Source organism: Rhipicephalus microplus, chromosome 10 (genome assembly GCF_043290135.1).
Source record: "Rhipicephalus microplus isolate Deutch F79 chromosome 10, USDA_Rmic, whole genome shotgun sequence".
In the NCBI taxonomy this organism is placed as follows: domain Eukaryota; kingdom Metazoa; phylum Arthropoda; class Arachnida; order Ixodida; family Ixodidae; genus Rhipicephalus; species Rhipicephalus microplus.
In genome coordinates, this window is record NC_134709.1 from 8,616,909 (window position 1) to 8,634,773 (window position 17,865).

The 17,865-nt window shown below is 47.7% G+C and overlaps 1 protein-coding gene and 1 long non-coding RNA gene across 2 annotated transcripts in view; one reads left to right on the forward strand and one right to left on the reverse strand.

Moving 5' to 3' along the window:
• Nucleotides 1-10,851: 10,851 nt before the first annotated feature.
• LOC142774165 (uncharacterized) lies at nucleotides 10,852-11,579 on the reverse strand. Its single transcript, XR_012886345.1, has 2 exons — nucleotides 11,515-11,579; nucleotides 10,852-11,219 (listed from the first exon to the last, which is right to left on the reverse strand). It is a non-coding gene; the product is annotated as an uncharacterized LOC142774165 (long non-coding RNA).
• Nucleotides 11,580-13,920: 2,341 nt separating this feature from the next.
• LOC119181229 (rho family-interacting cell polarization regulator 2-like) overlaps nucleotides 13,921-17,865 on the forward strand; it is a 336,392-nt gene continuing 332,447 nt past the window's right edge. The window contains exon 1 of the mRNA XM_075874992.1: nucleotides 13,921-14,340. The gene's annotated coding sequence lies outside the window, so the exon portion shown is untranslated. The remainder of the gene's footprint in view (nucleotides 14,341-17,865) is intronic.

Genomic DNA, 17,865 nt, shown 5'->3' on the forward strand with positions numbered 1-17,865 from the left:
CTTAATCTACATGAATGAAATGAATGAATGAATTTATCGTTTGTTTTACTGTATGTTTCTTGGTGTCTTGTTTGTTTTTTTCTGTTTTAGGAAATGAGTATGCATTTGTGGTGTTACCAAAGCAATAAATTAGGCATATTTTCTTTTTTATGATGCTTTTTCTGTGTTTTACAAGGCAAATGCGCCTGCATTTCAGATTGCGAAATTATTTGTTTATAGCATTATATGTACCAATATGTTACACCTGTACAGTGTTGATTGGTCATTTTTGTCGTATACATGTTTGTATGCTTCGCTCGGATGTATTACGCAAATGTTCTTTTTTTTTAAGGCAAATACGCCAACATTTTTTGCATCTTTTGAAATAGATTTTTTTTTGTTGTTGTTTAAGCATTAGATGTTTCGTTTTATCACACATGTACAGTGATGATTTCTTTCTTGTCATAGACCTGTTTATTTTACGCGTATGATCCCGAATGTTTTTATGAAAGTGTTACCGCTGCTGCGATGTGTTCGGGGAGGGGGAAGGGGGGCCTGCGGCCTTGTCAAGCTGGCATCACGCCAGCTTTTTCTGCAGGTCTCCTGCATCATGTATCCTTGATGCGAAATAAAGTCATTATTACTATTATTATTTTAGTGTCCATTTAGCTCACGTGCCGTTTCACACCGAAATAGTGTTCGTCACCACCCATTCTCCGAAAAAAAAAGCATACAGAAAAAAATAGAAACTAAGTGCGAGAACACCACAGCATGAAGGCGTGACCAAACGCCGTAGAAATGACGCAGAACGAGCGCGATTTCACGCCTTGACGCGATTGTCAGACGACCCCAATGTCACTGCACAATTAGTCGCAAGTCTCATTCAAATGTTCACGATAACGCTGAACACGCTTGAAACGCGTTCGCGCTTGTAAACGGGCTGCACGAGTCGCCGACAGAAGGGACGGTTGTCCTCAGTTACGTCGAAGCTGCGAAGTGTGAACACGGCGACATAAAAGGATGTTTGAGTTGAGAAGAGAGACACTGAGAATCTCCTCCCTCGAGGTCCAAGGTCACGCGCCCTGTGGCGAACAAAGGTGATCCTAGGAGACTTCTTTCGCGGAGGGATCAGAAGAGTACGAACAAATGATAATAACAATAAGCATTGAGCGGGATAACTGGTTTCACGTGCCGCTAGTTTCGGGACGAGTTTCGGAAAGTAGGCTGAGCCGGCCGTCTCGTACATTTTCCGCGCCGTTGCTCCTCGCTATGCCGAGCTCTATTTTGTTGTTTTCTTCTTTTAAAAGTACATAGTGCCAGGTTATAGCGCCTAAACCGCCCGGCTTTAATACCGGCGAAGCGCCACAAGCCAAGCCAAGCGCGTGGCGAGACGGGATGGCCTCGCATGAGCACGCCGCAGACACACAAGTTAGCGGGAAATTGAAAACAAGCTCGGCCTTCGCATAACCGAGACTCCGCCCGCATTCAATGAGACAAAACAAAAATAAACAAATTTCGGCCGTGTACCTGTCTGCCTCGCTGCAAATGACGTCGAAAAACGATAGTCTTCTGCCGGCCGTCGCCATATTCCTGCATGGTCTCATCTGCAGCCACCCGTTATGCCTCAAACAGCGCCTCCTCAATGTTGATATGCGTAATATTTTCTTTTTTGACTGACAATCTTCACAAGTACGGACGCAGCCACCAGGTTAAGATTTACTCGGCCAAAGTGTAAGGGCGGGTTGATGAATCGCTTCGTGTGACAGACAGGAAGAAAGACAGATCATAGTTTCTGTGTTCAAGTGTCCCAAGAAAGACTGTAGTCTCTAAAAACTGCGCTTTAAATTTTCCTTGTTTCTGTTATACATTTACGTCTGACCAGGTTAATATACTTGCTAGCGACCCTAACTATAAAAGGTCGATGCGTCATCTCCGTGTATTCGTTGCTGCTTGATGTGTCGGTTACGCTGTGGTTATTGACACAACTAATTACTTACTGTTTTATGAGCATCATTTGTACAGTAAACGTCGTATTCTGACTATAGGGAAGGCTCTTCAGGGACCCAGGCATCCAGAAGCTCCAACCCAGACTTTTCTGGTGAATTAAATTGATTGATTGATTCATTCATTCATTCATTCATTCATTCATTCATTCATTCATTCATTTATTAGCTGTAACAACCAAGTGCCATAAACTCCGTGATGCGAGGTGTGGTGTTGTTCAGTGTACCTTCCGAAAACAATTGACTGCATGTGTCATCATTGTCAATGCGAATAGCGTTTGGGCGTTACGTATACGCGTATTAAACGCAGTCACACTGTTTATGCAATCTACAATCGGTTTTATTTTCACTATATTGTTTTTATATTTTTTATTACCACACCGTCATTCATTTCTTACATTACTTCATCGTGAGCCTTTCCATAATAACCAATTATCGTTCTACGTTGCTGTCGCTGCAGTTTGACTCTCTACCATCACTTACCAACCATGGTGAGTAACGCATTTGAACATCTTCCTATATAGTTGTCAAGGCATCAAGCAATAATATGGCCAGTGAGATGTCTCCTCTTCGTACATGTTCCGGCCGCCGCGACAGCTCCGGGGTTGAGATGCGTGCTTTGTTTCGACACATTCGTAGTCGAAAACAGCGCGAAACACCGATGAGAAAGATCGAACTGGACTGGCGCGTTTATTTGCGCAGTACAAATATATACGAATCATAGAAAGGGGAAAAAACGGAGGGGAGGGAGATTGTCCTATAGCACAAGCGCTGATTTGTTATTATGGCGTGGAACGCTCAACAGCGGAGATAGTGAATAGATGGGGAATCGATACATGATTGGCCTGCAACATGGATGGCGATAGGGCTTCGTATATTTCATGGACGTGGTTATCGCGGCACTAATGTTGTTAGAACGTTCACGCAAGCGGTCGTTTACTCGGCAGATAGCTCGCCCAATGTAGGTGCTGCGTTAGGATGTGGGAACATCGTAGAAGACGTACAAATCAGGATAGCAAAAAAAAAAAAAACACCGACACACACATGTCACATGCTTGGTCCAGTGTAAGATGGGTGTCATCTACAATCCTTATCTACTATTACCCCACCCTTCCTCCTCCGAAAAATTTCAGATTTTATTCTGTATATATATACAGACACATGCAAGTACACGCACGAACATGCATAAAGTGTGGTTGAACCTCCCTCTCACCCCGAAAAAAATTTCTAGCTACGCTCCTGACATGGCATAATAGCGTAAGAATCCACGCAAATGCTTACTAGTTTATAAACAGCTTCACTAATCGTATTACTATTATGCACATACATATTAGGAATTATACTTGTTACGACAGTTTGTTCGTCACGACAGAACTTTGTAACGATGGTTGTGGTTTGGTCTCCCTCCGAGAGAAAGGCCGCTTTGTATTGTGCTTTAATTCATTTCATTCTATACGTTATAATCGTTAAACTACAGTGAAGAACAAATAAAGTTATCACGGTTCGTTTAACTCGTCGGTGTAATTCATTTTTTTACAGGGACATATTGTTACTCTTATTGGGAATTGGAACAGCTTCATAAAAATGTTATGTTGTGCCGCGGTGGAACGCTGCAAGTTAGAATTAAGAGGAATAAGTCACAGTTACCACCGCGGTCCGCAAATGCACTTATTTTCGATGCAGTCGATTCTGCAGCGGTGCACTCAATGTTGTAGATTACTCGGTCAACCAGAAGTCCACCTCGATGTCAGGCGTGGCTCTACTCTGTATATAAGCTACAGCACGATGGCGAGACAAGTCGCACTTGTTCCGAAAGCTGGCACCCGCTCGACACGCGCGTTCGCGCTGATAGGAAGAGGTTGACCGACGTGACGACTGGTCGCGGCGCCGTACTTTGAATGCCATCCTGATCCCGGACAGTTGTTCCATGAACATGACCACAGTCCGGTTGGTCTTCCTGGTGGCGCACAGGCCAGTCAAGATTGAAGTGGCGATGAGAACGCCAATGACATCCTCTGGCGCTGCTGATGCCCAATCCTGTGAGCAGGCCGTCTCCGTATTCTCGGGCCTGCGGAGTTCACGACCTCGACGACTGCGGAGTGGTGACGAGTGCCGTTGGCGCCTGCGCATGACGTGTACCTCAGTCCTTGAGGAAGTACTGTGCAGCATCTTGGCCGTCGTCGCTCCAGCAGAAGACGTACGCCTGCGCATGACGTGTACCTCAGTCCTAGAGGAAGTACTGTGCATCATCTTGGCCGTCGTCGCGCCAGCAGAAGACGTACGCCTGCGCATGACGTTTAACTCAGTCCTCGAGGAAGTACTGCGCAGCATCTTGGCCGTCATCGCGCCAGCAGAAGACGTACGCCGGTGCATGACGTGTACCTCATTCCTCGAGGAAGTGCTGTGCAACATGGCGGGTGCTCTCGTCGCGCCAGCAGAAGACGTACGCCTGCGCATGACGTGTACCTCATTCCTCGAGGAAGTGCTGTGCAACATGGCGGGTGCTCTCGTCGCGCCAGCAGAAGACGTACGCCTGCGCATGACGTGTACCTCAGTCTATATAGAGGAAGTACTGTGCATCATCTTGGCCGTCGTCGCGCCAGCAGAAGACGTACGCCTGCGCATGACGTTTAACTCAGTCCTCGAGGAAGTACTGCGCAGCATCTTGGCCGTCATCGCGCCAGCAGAAGACGTACGCCGGCGCATGACGTGTACCTCATTCCTCGAGGAAGTGCTGTGCAACATGGCGGGTGCTCTCGTCGCGCCAGCAGAAGACGTACGCCTGCGCATGACGTGTACCTCAGTCCTAGAGGAAGTACTGTGCATCATCTTGGCCGTCGTCGCGCCAGCAAAAGACGTACGCCTGCGCATGACGTTTAACTCAGTCCTCGAGGAAGTACTGCGCAGCATCTTGGCCGTCATCGCGCCAGCAGAAGACGTACGCCGGCGCATGACGTGTACCTCATTCCTCGAGGAAGTGCTGTGCAACATGGCGGGTGATCTCGTCGCGCCAGCAGAAGACGTACGCCTGCGCATGACGTGTACCTCAGTCCTAGAGGAAGTACTGTGCATCATCGTGGCCGTCATCGCGCCAGCAGAAGACGTACGCCTGCGCATGACGTTTAACTCAGTCCTCGAGGAAGTACTGCGCAGCATCTTGGCCGTCATCGCGCCAGCAGAAGACGTACGCCGGCGCATGACGTGTACCTCATTCCTCGAGGAAGTGCTGTGCAACATGGCGGGTGCTCTCGTCGCGCCAGCAGAAGACGTACGCCTGCGCATGACGTGTACCTCAGTCCTAGAGGAAGTACTGTGCATCATCTTGGCCGTCGTCGCGCCAGCAGAAGACGTACGCCTGCGCATGACGTTTAACTCAGTCCTCGAGGAAGTACTGCGCAGCATCTTGGCCGTCATCGCGCCAGCAGAAGACGTACGCCGGCGCATGACGTGTACCTCATTCCTCGAGGAAGTGCTGTGCAACATGGCGGGTGATCTCGTCGCGCCAGCAGAAGACGTACGCCTGCGCATGACGTGTACCTCAGTCCTAGAGGAAGTACTGTGCATCATCGTGGCCGTCATCGCGCCAGCAGAAGACGTACGCCTGCGCATGACGTTTAACTCAGTCCTCGAGGAAGTACTGCGCAGCATCTTGGCCGTCATCGCGCCAGCAGAAGACGTACGCCGGCGCATGACGTGTACCTCATTCCTCGAGGAAGTGCTGTGCAACATGGCGGGTGCTCTCGTCGCGCCAGCAGAAGACGTACGCCTGCGCATGACGTGTACCTCAGTCCTAGAGGAAGTACTGCGCAGCATCTTGGCCGTCATCGCGCCAGCAGAAGACGTACGCCGGCGCATGACGTGTACCTCATTCCTCGAGGAAGTGCTGTGCAACATGGCGGGTGCTCTCGTGGCGCCAGCAGAAGACGTACGCCGGCGCATGACGTGTACCTCATTCCTCGAGGAAGTGCTGTGCATCATGGCGGGTGCTCTCGTGGCGCCAGCAGAAGACGTACGCCTGCGCATGACGTTTACCTCAGTCCTCGAGGAAGTACTGTGCAACATGGCGGGTGCTCTTGCGGCGCACGTCACCCGAGTCACTTCGCGGCCAACCAGGAGCGGTGTAGACAGACGCCGGCTTTCTCAGGGGCCAGGGGACGTCGTGGTCTTGGAGCTGCCTGCAGCTTGGCCAATGCTTTCGGTCAACGTCGAGTCCTCGCCCGGGGCTTTTCTTCTGTCGTGACCGCGGGCGTCTCGGCCGCAGGGTGATTCTTCTTCTTCTGCACGCGGTCCTCGCGCGCACGACGTCGCGAGCATACCTGAGCGGCTCTTTCTCTTCACAACTTTAAATGTAAACTGCCAGAGCTCTGAATTTCAAGTCGTTTACGCTTAATTCAGGATATCTTAATTTACAATTTCAAGAATAAATTGAAGGTGCGTGGATAATCATCGTATCATCGGTGAAATTTCGTAGCAAAAATGAAGTTGAAAAGGGGTGCCCTTAACACATAATGATGATGATGAGAATTTTCATGGTGGTTCTTCTCATATGGCTCGTACACCGACACTGGGGGATAGTACATGAGTTGCTCATGTTAAATTTTACGTATTTTGAGCAATAATTAATGATTAAACAGAAAAAAAAAGCGAACATGTGTTCAACTGAAACCTCTTCTTCGTGGTCATCACCGTCAATGCTGTTGTCCTAAATAGCGATGATACTTTTGTCATTTTCGTCTTACTCGAAAAATACTTGTCGACGAGTTCAACCCACTCAAATCACTCGAGAACTCTCGTGAACAATCGAAAAGTGCACTTCTTTCTTAGCACGTCTCGCGGAGTTTTTCTTTCGTCGAACCAAACATGGGCATAGTTTAAACTTCGGCCAGCAACTTCGGACCCCCTCCGAGGGGGGGTCCACCGGGGCGTGTCTGATCGGGTATTCCAGGAACAAATAGAATTTATTTCCCATTCACTTGCATAATTGCAGACCGCGGGTAGCCATTTCATCATAAGCCACACAGAGAAATGCGTACACACCTCAAATTTGCGCCCTGTTCATTCTGCAATAAATATTTTGAACACCTTGAATTTTGTGTGTCCACTTGTGGTCACTGAATTACTTATAGTCGGATACAACTTTAAAAGTCTGCGACATTTCCTGCTAAAGGCTGGATGCGCACAAGCCAGCACCAGTGGGTGCAGTGACTGACGTTGATTGATGATGATGGAGCCTTCGGAGAACATTACGCACTTCTTAACGGGATATAAATGAGCTGTAGATGTGCATTGCTTCATGTAGTGGTGCAATAATTATTGAATGTGTATAAAGAGACAGTAAAATTTGATTAAGTTTGAAATGTTAAAATCGTTAGGTGATCCGACGAAAATTTTAATGCGGAATGCTAGTTTTTTTTTCCTAAGTGCGTGAAATGGTTAAAATATTTTAGGTTGATGTCAATAATAACGGCTAAGAAAGTGCATTCATTGTCAGAAGCTATGAGCACGTCATTCAGTTTGATAGTAACTTGATATGGAAGAATCTTGTGTCATTTCAGTGGAATGCAACTTAGTTTTCGTGGGGCTATAGTACTGAAGGAGCTATGACGGCGACGGCTTAAGATGTTATAATTGAGATCTTTCTGTCATTTGAGCGGCAAATAGCGACTAGATTAATCAATGAAAAGTATCGCAGCGTCGTCAGCATGAAGAAAAGGTCCGGAGTTCTGTTTGAGGAAGGTCATAGTCGTGTAAAATATCTGTGTAGAGTAGGTCATTGAACAAACAGGTGTTAAGGGTATCATAGTCGAAATAAAGAATAAGAAATGAACATGGGCCGGGCACGTAGTGCGTAGGTAGGATAACCGCTGGTCATGAAGGGTAACTGACTGGGTTCCCAGAGAAGGCAAGTGGGGGAGGGGGAGACACAAAGTTACGTGGGCCCATGAGATTAGGAAATGTGCAGGTATAAAGTGGTAACAGGACCGAGTTGAATGGCGGAAGATAGAAGGGCTCTTTGTCCTGCAGTGGGCGCAGTCAGGCTGATGATGATGATGATGATAGCCATGTATAGTATAATTCAGCTAAGTGGTATGGCGACCGGGCCAGTTGACTGCCACTACAAATCGACTTTCGGCCGTGCCTCAAGGAGCTCGCGGGACAGTCAATTCAGCACTGAAAGCGTACTTCGTATTGATCTGTTGCAGGGATAAGTATAATGTTGGCAGTGCGGAAACCGGCAAGTTTCAATTCACGGACGAATCTGCGATGCTTGATAGACGTACACGGACAAAAGCGGTGACTGAAGGTAGAACACTGGCGTAAAAGAAACTTTTGTGAAAAAAAAAAATGGCAGGAGAGAACCAAGCGCATTAAATTTGAGCCACAGATGAGTCAAACCTATACACATCATTTTGCACTGTGTTTCAGTTTCTCTCAACGCCACTATTTGCGCCTGCTGTTATAAAAAGCACTCGTGTCCGGGGTGCTGTTATTGCATCCCGGACACCAGTGCAATAAAATATCGGCTGCCACATTCGCATTTTGTAACTATCACTTTTTAATAAATGACAAAAACGGCTAAGCTAACATATCCGGAGAAAATGTAAAGTGCTTGCTAAATGGATATCCACCTGAGTATTATCTTGTGTGTTGAAGCTATACGAAGTAAGCACACTGAGCTTACAGCCTGTCAAACTTGTCGCGTATTGCACCGAATTTCTGAGAGTGACCGAGGCAAATAGGATGACTTCACGGGGAATGGACTTCAGTACAGCCACATTGTGTTTTGAGTTATGCTTATTCCTGCTTTCTTTCCTTCCTCCATAAGCAACATACAGATGTGAGGCAAGTCTGTAAAGCCCTCGGTCAGTCTTCTACATCGTCAACTACCTCATGTTCAGTATATCCTTGTGACATTCATCATGGACAACGATGATGACAGAGAAGTGTATGACAAATAAATGGGAAAGCGTGAGCGATATATGCCTCACAAGATGTCTTTAGGCCAAGTTATGCTTCATAACATCATCGCGTTACACGCAGCTGGTTTATTGAAACATTCATGTTGTTGTTTTTTCTTGCATTCTCGATTGATTAAAGGGGCACTAAAAGCAAATATTAAATTCAGCTTGAAATATGGGGCTTGTGTTTAACATGCAGTTCACCATTCCAGGTGAGAACAGCACTTGTAAGCGAGCAAAATACTAAACCGAGAAATTGTAGTGGCGTCCTCTGTTATGCTCTGTGCGTACCACAATTATTATGATCACTGAACGGCTTACAGATGCAGAGAAGAAAACATACATTTTCACAATAAAAACGTGCAGTAAGGCAGAGTACGTGCTGCATAATAAGGCCGTAGAGCTCTCGTACGCCCGCTGAATTCTAAGAAACGCCGTGATCTGCCGTCGGGGAGGTGAAGTCAAGGTCTGCATGGGGCGCGGGAGATTCAAATTAAGCAGCGGCACCAGGGACTCTCAACGGCTGTTGTCGATGAAAAAAAAAAAAAAGTTTATGAGCGCACGGAAAGCAACGTACATTACAACACGGGTAGTAATAAATCTAACCAAACTATATATTTCCCTTTAGTGTGAATTTATGCAACGTTATTCTTCCGAACCATAATAGTACGTGTGACCGAACATTTAAGTTCTAGTTGCTCGCGTAGTTATCTATATATAACTACCATTCCGAGAGTTTTAAGACAGAGATGGTGACAATAGACGTTGTTTGTCCAGCCTCCTCTTGATTACTACCTGTTTGGGGTAAGTGTACGCGCGTTTTGTACACTGGCGCCATCTAAGGACAGAACTCAAACTCTTTTAGCCATTTTGCGGCCTCCGAAATTTACAACTTGTTTTACAATCTCTGAGGCCAATATTTGTGCTCTGGCTTGGCTCAAAGTGGCTTCCTTTGCACTCACTCACGTTCTTGACTTCTTTGCGAAGCGAACAGTTTTATGTTGTCGGAGCTCCAATGTGGCAGCACAAATCGGGCATGATCGGCATTGTTTCAGTTTGTCTGTCGAAACGTGAGCTGCTGCTGATGTTTGAATCGCGCATAAACTTTCCTTCGCCTTCTGAAGCCGCTTTCATCGTTTGCAATGAGAAAAATAGTGGCCTCAAGATCTGCGTACCATTTACTGAGGGATTTATTGAGAACAGCATGGCCACCATGCGTTAGTATTGTTCGACTAATGTAGCTGACGGCGAGGGTCGAAACGAAGCATGCATGTTAGTTTAGAAATTTACCGTAATGATCGTTCGTTTTTTTTTCTCGGGCATGGTTTTCGAAGCACAGGTAGCGTTTAAATTGATGCCACATTATAGACGTAGCTGATCGCTGAGGCTGCGCTGTGGGGCTTAGAACACAGATTACTGACTGTGAAATAAAGATCACAGGTGGTGTCTTTGTAGGCTGAACTGCCCGGACGAAATTCTGGGCGAGAACAGAAGGACGACAAAGAGACAAGAAGGACACGAAAGACACGAGCGTTCGTGTCCTTCGGCCGGGTCCTTCTGGTCTCTTGGTCGTCGTTCTGTCCTCGCGCTATAACTATCGCCATGTCATACCAACTAGCCCAAGCTGCCACACTTCAAAATTCTGGATCCGGTAACATGTGGTGGGCACTACTTATGAAAAAAAAAAAAAGCTTTTGTCCATCTGTGTGTGGGAGTTTTCATCGTGTACACCGATATTATCAATCATACAGCGCCTTGCTACGGCTTTTGGGGACGGCAGCTTACTCGTTAACATTTACAGGCAGTTACACTCCGTGAACTGCTAGAACTACACTATCAAATTCTGACTCTGCAAAGCAAACATTTGCAGACCTGAGACATCTTGTGCGTGGTTTTGGATGGCGCAGAGATTTCGGAATCGAGATGTTTTTATTTTTGGACGACAAAGCCTCATCATTTCATTCGTTTCGAGCTGCTTGAGACACCTAATTGAATATGCAAAAAAAAAAAACATGTCTTGTTAAACACAATCTGTGATAACGTTCGTTCGTGATGGCCGAAACTGGCCAGCGCCGGTAAATTGAACTTGCATTTTACTTCATCGGCACTCCGTTTCGGACATCTGGCTACAGTGCACTAGAAGGGGACAGTGGAGTGAACGAGGCGCCCGCGCCGCATCTCGGCTGATTCTCCGGCGGGTGACAGTAGCGGCGGCGCTGTTGTCCCATGGTACTGAAGATCTCAGGAACGTCTGCTTTGGGAGCGCGCGCGCCCGAGCCTGCGAAAGCGTGTAATTGCTCGTTTTAGCGCGTTTAATGCATTTTTGAGCCTTTATCAGAGCACGCACCTGCTACTCGCCATGGTGCACGAGTGAATATGCAGGCGCGCCAAAATTGCGTCGATACATTCACTGTTTCGAAAACCTGCCGACTCCCCCCCCCCCCACACACACACAAAATGTCAATCGGAATTTGCACGGATCTGCCTAGCTTCTTACTCAATCAGCGCTTTGAGCTGCGCTACTGGCGAACTACAAAGATAAGAGAAGTATCAAAACCGTGATTAAATCATACGCTTGTTTTGTCGTCAGTCTCAATGATATCCACAGCACTGTGTTCCTCATATGAGCCTACATGCGATCGATTGTTTCACGAGAAACCCGAGTACAAGTGACGTTGTCACAACGTTTATATCGATGACGATGCTGTTTTATCATGCCAGCCTTGCGGTAGATAATAATTATTGCTTTCCGAAAGACTTATTACATATTAAACTTATTGAAACAGCACACAAACTTATTAAAAAAGGTCAATTGTTTATCTTGCAAGCAAGCAAGTTTATGACGATGTTTTGTATTATAATATTATAAGCGTAGTTCTAATATAAGTGTCAAAAGTGTAGGCAGGCAGTGGTGCATCTTGTTTTGAGAAATTTACCTTCTTTGTATGTGTACAGAGTAAAACACACACACACTTTATATATATATATATATATATATATATATATATATATATATATATATATATATATATATATATATATATATATTCATGCAAAGCCCCTTAATTTGTACAGCTTCTATTTTTAGGCGGTGCATTCCTCGTCCGACAACGTTAGACTTTAACTAGTTTTGAGACCTCATACTGTCGAAAAGGTGAAATATACAATATACAGTGCTCATTGATTGATATGTGGGGTTTAACGTCCCAAAACCACTATATGATTATGAGAGACGCCGTAGTGGAGGGCTCCGGAAATTTAGACCACCTGGGGTTCTTTAACGTGCACCCAAATCTGAGCACACGGGCCTACAACATTTCCGCCTCCATCGGAAATGCAGCCGCCGCAGCCGGGAATACAGTGCTCATTTGTAGAAACACGCTACATTAAGTTTCGCCTACTGTAAACTATTGGCGCTGGGCTACCCGTGGCAGATTTCTTTTTAATTATTTTTTTTTTGGGGGGGTGCAGCAGGACACATAACTTAGGCACTTGGTGGTCACTGTTAATGCGTGTAAATATTTTAGTATACCCTGAAAAGTTAAATTACGAAAACATTTCGTGGTGTAGGAGGTTCAGATTCCCTTCCTCTCCCCTCTTTACTTATGGCTTTCTGGTTCTGCGTGTATGTGGCACAGTATTTGTTTTAAGTGTGAATACACTTTATAAGCGACCCCAAACCATCCACCGCCGTCGGCAGCGTCCGCAGTCTTCTCTCTATCTTTAAAAGAAAGAGGACTTGGCGGGCCGCAGCGCGACGCTCTACCGAATAAGCCACGGACGCGACGCTGATATCGGTGTCAGTAACGCGCCTTATAAAAGTGCGAATTAATAAATACCCCTCATAGCATCACCCCGTGCATTCGCACTTAACCATGTTCACCCTCGGGGAAATGCTTGGGAGTTTTTTTTTTTTAATCTCACAGCTTTCTGAGCACAGCTAACTTCCAATAAATTGACTCAGTTATTCTGAATATTGTAGACGCCTAACCAACGAAGAAAGAGTTAAGAAGGAAGGAGTCAATATAAGACACATCCTTTCTGAGTTATTTTCGATTTCTCACAAGGGCTTTTATGGAGCACGAATTCAGTAGATTGGCGTGTCATACTTCAAAGGCTATGGCATCATGTGATAGACATGAATGATTGGCAGGTACGAAAAAATGTGCATCAAGAAAGCGCGACGGAGGAGCCGAAGCGCATAGCAGTTCCTGCACGCGGCGCGCAGCTCTTCCAGTACTATTTGACTGCAGCGCCGCCGCTGCGGGCAACGCGGAAGGGATCAGTTGGCGGGGCGTGGTCACGCCACTCAACACTTCTGGTACACTCTAATCTGGAAGGTGTTCTGTGGTGCAACGCGCTGGATAGTTACGCAACAAGTTCAATCAACAGAAAGAGCACGTCCGCGCTCGGCCTCCAAGTTCAGTGTTTGCTGCTCGCTTCGCAGCTGATCCCAAAGGCCACGATACAAAATCTGGAGAGATGCTAAGCAACCCAGAACTACTTACTGAGAAGAGTTTAAATTGCCAGGTTCATTCATTTTGAAGGCACAAAGCTTCTTGATATATAATGCTCAGTCTAGTAACTACGAGAAAATGACCTTAATTGGGAGTGATAAATTCACTGAAACTTATCTTGGTGCGAACATCTACCATATGCTGCAGAAAAAGCCTTCATGTCTTATATTCTCGGAGGCTGCGAAGCGTGGAATGGTTCTTCGTAACACCACAGGATGGCGATGCGGTCGTGCCGTTCGCGCGCTGCGCGCAACCGTCGCTAGTGGGCGCCACCATGACCGCTCGTCTGCTGCTTCTTGCGCGAGCGAAACTCGCGCGCATGTGGCGCGCTTCGCGTTTTCACTGCTTTCGCTCGCCGTGACGACGGCCGACAGCCGGTGTTTGTGAGCCGCGCTGTAGTGGCTGCTGCGCGCGTGCGGTGGCTTATTTTGTCCACGGCTCCGCGGCGAGTTGGTTTTTTAGCGTTGCGACGACGAGGACGTGCGAGAAAGAGCGAGAGCTGCTCGAGAACGGGGCCCCTCTTCTGAGGCGACGAAAGTAGGCGATAAGCGAACGAAAGAGCGTCTGCTGCAGCCTCTCGCGACTTTTCTTTTTACATATTTTTGTGTTACCTGCGCGAAACCGAGTTTGTGACGTTTCGTTACCCGTGTGTGTGTGTGTTTCTTCAACGACGGTTGGTCATTCGACAACGACTACGCTGAGACGGATAGCTCGGGCCTGATAACCTACCGTGATTGGCGCCCGTAGCAACGGCAGCTTGCTGGAAAGCCGCAAGTGCTGCGCTGGAAGCGGGAGTGTTTGGATTGGTGCGTTTCGCCGTTGCCTCGGAGAGCCCCCATCGGATACCTCGAGCCCGACTCCACGCCACGGGCTTCAGCGATGGTATGTTCTCACTTCGGTTAATTTTGTTGTTGCCTATCCGGTCTGAACCTGCTATAAATCGAGTAGACCAGGTGTCGCTTTTCCATTTTGAACCTCGTAGCTCGCGGCTGCATCGGAAAGCCGTGTTGCGAAAGCACGCGGGAGGAATCGCGTTGGGATGTTCCGTGTGGCCTACATAGGTACGTAAATAAGCTCGAACCCGCGTCCTGCCCGTCTGTGCTCTCGTCGCGCCAGCCAGTGTTTATTTCCCCACGCTGGGAGGTTTTTTTCTGGTCTCGTTGCTGTATCCGCCTGTCGCTCTCCGAATACGGCCGTCCTAGCTCTGCTCGTGAACTCGCAGTGATTCTGCGTGTTCGACATACGTTTAACTCTGAAACCTCGGGAACAAGACACTATGCCCCGCATTAAAATGCTTTACAACCGATATTTCGTACGCTAACGCACATAGGCGTCAATTACCGCGTCGACTAATTGCGCGTCAAGTAACTACTAAGTGCAACCGCTACTGATTTCAGGCGTTTTTTTTGTGTAAGGCATTTGAAATAACCTGCTGTACACGCCAAAGAACCAATCGGGGAGAATTACGTCAGCGGACGTGACACACTGGTTGAGCACGGCAAATAATCTATACTTTGACCCCTGCGTAATTCTACGCAAACCTGTCCATTTTCCCCCGTCGGCGCGATAACAGGTCGATGAGAGTATCGGGGCATGTGATGTATAGTCGTGTCGCACCTGCCCTAGCGTGATCGGTCGGGATGGGCACGGGTTTTGATTCCGTCACGGTGAATGAGGGATGGTGCTTCGTAATTGGGCCGCCTTTATCGCCCCGGTTGACGCGTGGGTGGTTGCGGCGTGGTGAAGCTTAGCGCGCGCACGGTAGCGGCGCCTGGGAATGACTGAGCGCCGCTGGTCACGCCATATCGGCTGCTGCGTGAGATACTCGCGCTTGTAAATTGATATTAGGGTGGGGCAGCATCTTTTTTTTTCGTCTTAGTCTTTTTTTATATTTTAATGGGGTACACTTGGGATAGTGGAGTGTCTTTCATCTGATGCGTGCGTTTCTTACTGTGAAGGATTTTTTTAAGTGAAAACGTTATCGGCATCGCTGTTTTTGACGATGACAGATGCTATATGAAGGACGACCCATTGCCGTTTTGCTCAGCCGCAAAACAGAAAGGTGAATTGAACCTGCACTACTGTCGAAACAATGTTATTTCCGGAGGCGAAAACCCCAGGGGTGGCGCCAGGTTTTCAGGGGCGAAGCTCCTTAAGGTGTGGGTCTGTACATCCTCCGATGTATGTAGTAGTAGTAGTAGTAGTAGTAGTAGTAGTAGTAGTAGTAGTAGTAGGTAGTGACCGGTGGCACATACCCGCTCTAGAGCGGGTATGTGCCACAGGGTATGCGATATGGGAGATGGCGGTACATGGAGTGTTCACTAGATGGACGCAAGGACGGACGGACAGACTAGCAGACGGACGGACTCGCGGATGGACGCATGTACAGACGGACGGACGCATGGATGAACGGACGGATGGTCGCGCGGACGGACGGAAGCAAGAGCGAAAGGACAGACGCTTCGCCCCACTCATCTTCATTCACACATGCGACTCAAACCATTGCCGCGCAACATGAATACACTACGCCATCCAGGCCGACGCAAGGCACGCGCTGATTATTACATACGAAGGTACAAAAATCGTGAAGACGTCCTCTATGTCGACGCTGCGGTAGGCCCACTTGAAGGAACGGCCATGGCTGCTGCCATGACAGAAGACGGGCGCATTAGCGTTTCCGCGTCCGTTAGAACGGCACGCCCCGACGTGGCTGAGGGGGTTGCACTAGCCCTAGCAGTGGTGCATGCGGCCGCAGATTCTACCATTACAGAAATTTGCACTGATTCCCAGAGCGCTTATCGATACTTCCGTCAGGGCATAGCACCAAAGGCAGTCTCACGCATACTGAGCAACATTCCTTCACTTCTACATCCGGTGACTATCAAGTGGGTGCCTGACCATGAGTGTATCCCCGGGAATGAGCGCGTTCATGCGCATGTCCGAGGTCTTTCCATCCGGACCCTTGGGGATCGCTCACCCGAACCCGTGAGAAAACCACAAGAGGGACCTACCATGAGATTACGAGGTGTTACCGGAACGGCAGACGAGATTTCCCTGCCCCGCACTTCTCCCCTAATCAGAGTTCAGTTTGGCGCCAGCTACAGGCAAAATCAGTGATTTCTCCCTATTTGGCACACCTATTTTACCCCACTCTTCACGAAGCACATTGCACCACCTGCGGGGCACCCCGGGCTGATCTTTTCCATTGCTTGTGGAACTGCCCAAAGCCCATGGCGGTAGATCCTATCCCGAACCCTTCCCTTTCTTCGTGGGAGGCCGCTCTTCGGGTCACTGGTTCGGACGACCAGTTGTGGCTGGTGCACCGGGCCTGCCAAGAGATGTCGGCCAGGGGGCTCCCGGACGTCTAGGGGCCCAACCACATATACTTTGATTTTTTTTTTTCAAATAAAGTTGTATTCTCCTCCTCCTCATCATTCACACCGTGGATATGCTGTGATTTTTTTTACATGTTTTACGGCCTCTCTACCATCCTGCAGTAATTCATCCCATGCTATAGTTACTTCAATGTGAATGTTGGCCGGTTACTTAAAGTCTGTATGCATTTTTTTGGGGTGGGGGGTGGTTAAGGGGAAGGAGTCAACGGGAACTGCTCCCCTGTGCCGTCCATGGAAAGCTCGTTCGTAATGTAGCGGCCGAGTTGCGGGGTGTGCTTGTGCATCAGTGACTGCTATGTAGACAAATATAACGAAAGAATATTTCAGAGAACACCTATAGGCTAACCTTAGCTGGACACCCGATACACAGAATTGTCGGCAGCAACCCGCCCGAGATATGCATCTTTACTGCGTATTGCTCGTGACGCGAAGGTCGCCGGTTCGACTCTCCCGGTCGTGGCTGTCGCATTTCGATGAAGGCGAAATGCAAGGCCCGTGCACTGTGCGATATCTGTGCGCAGAAAACAACCCCGGAAGATTCGAATTTCCGGAGTCCTCCGCCACGGCGTCTGTCATCGTATCGTGGTTTCGGCACGTTAACCCTGTAATGTCAGCTGTTATGATCATATTTGTTATATACAATTCAGAGCATCAATAAGTATAATAATCTTCTCAGAGCTTCGTGGAAAAGTGGTTACTACATATTTAACACGTGATAATGATGTTACACCTGGCTTACTCATTTAATCAATGGGATAATTAAACTATGAAGCTGTGCCTCAAATACAACTTCACTTATTTGTTTTCCTAATATGAACTCTGCAAGAAGAGTAAAAATGGTGAGGTTTTTCTCACAATTTGTCTCATGACATAACTGTTCAGGAACATTACAGGATTCAAACCGCAGATGTTATTGTTACACGACATCGGGATCGAGAGAGGTAGATGATGAAGATGACGAATGCGATCAGGCTCGTGTCGTTGTTGTTCCGCCATCTTGACTGAAGCTGCC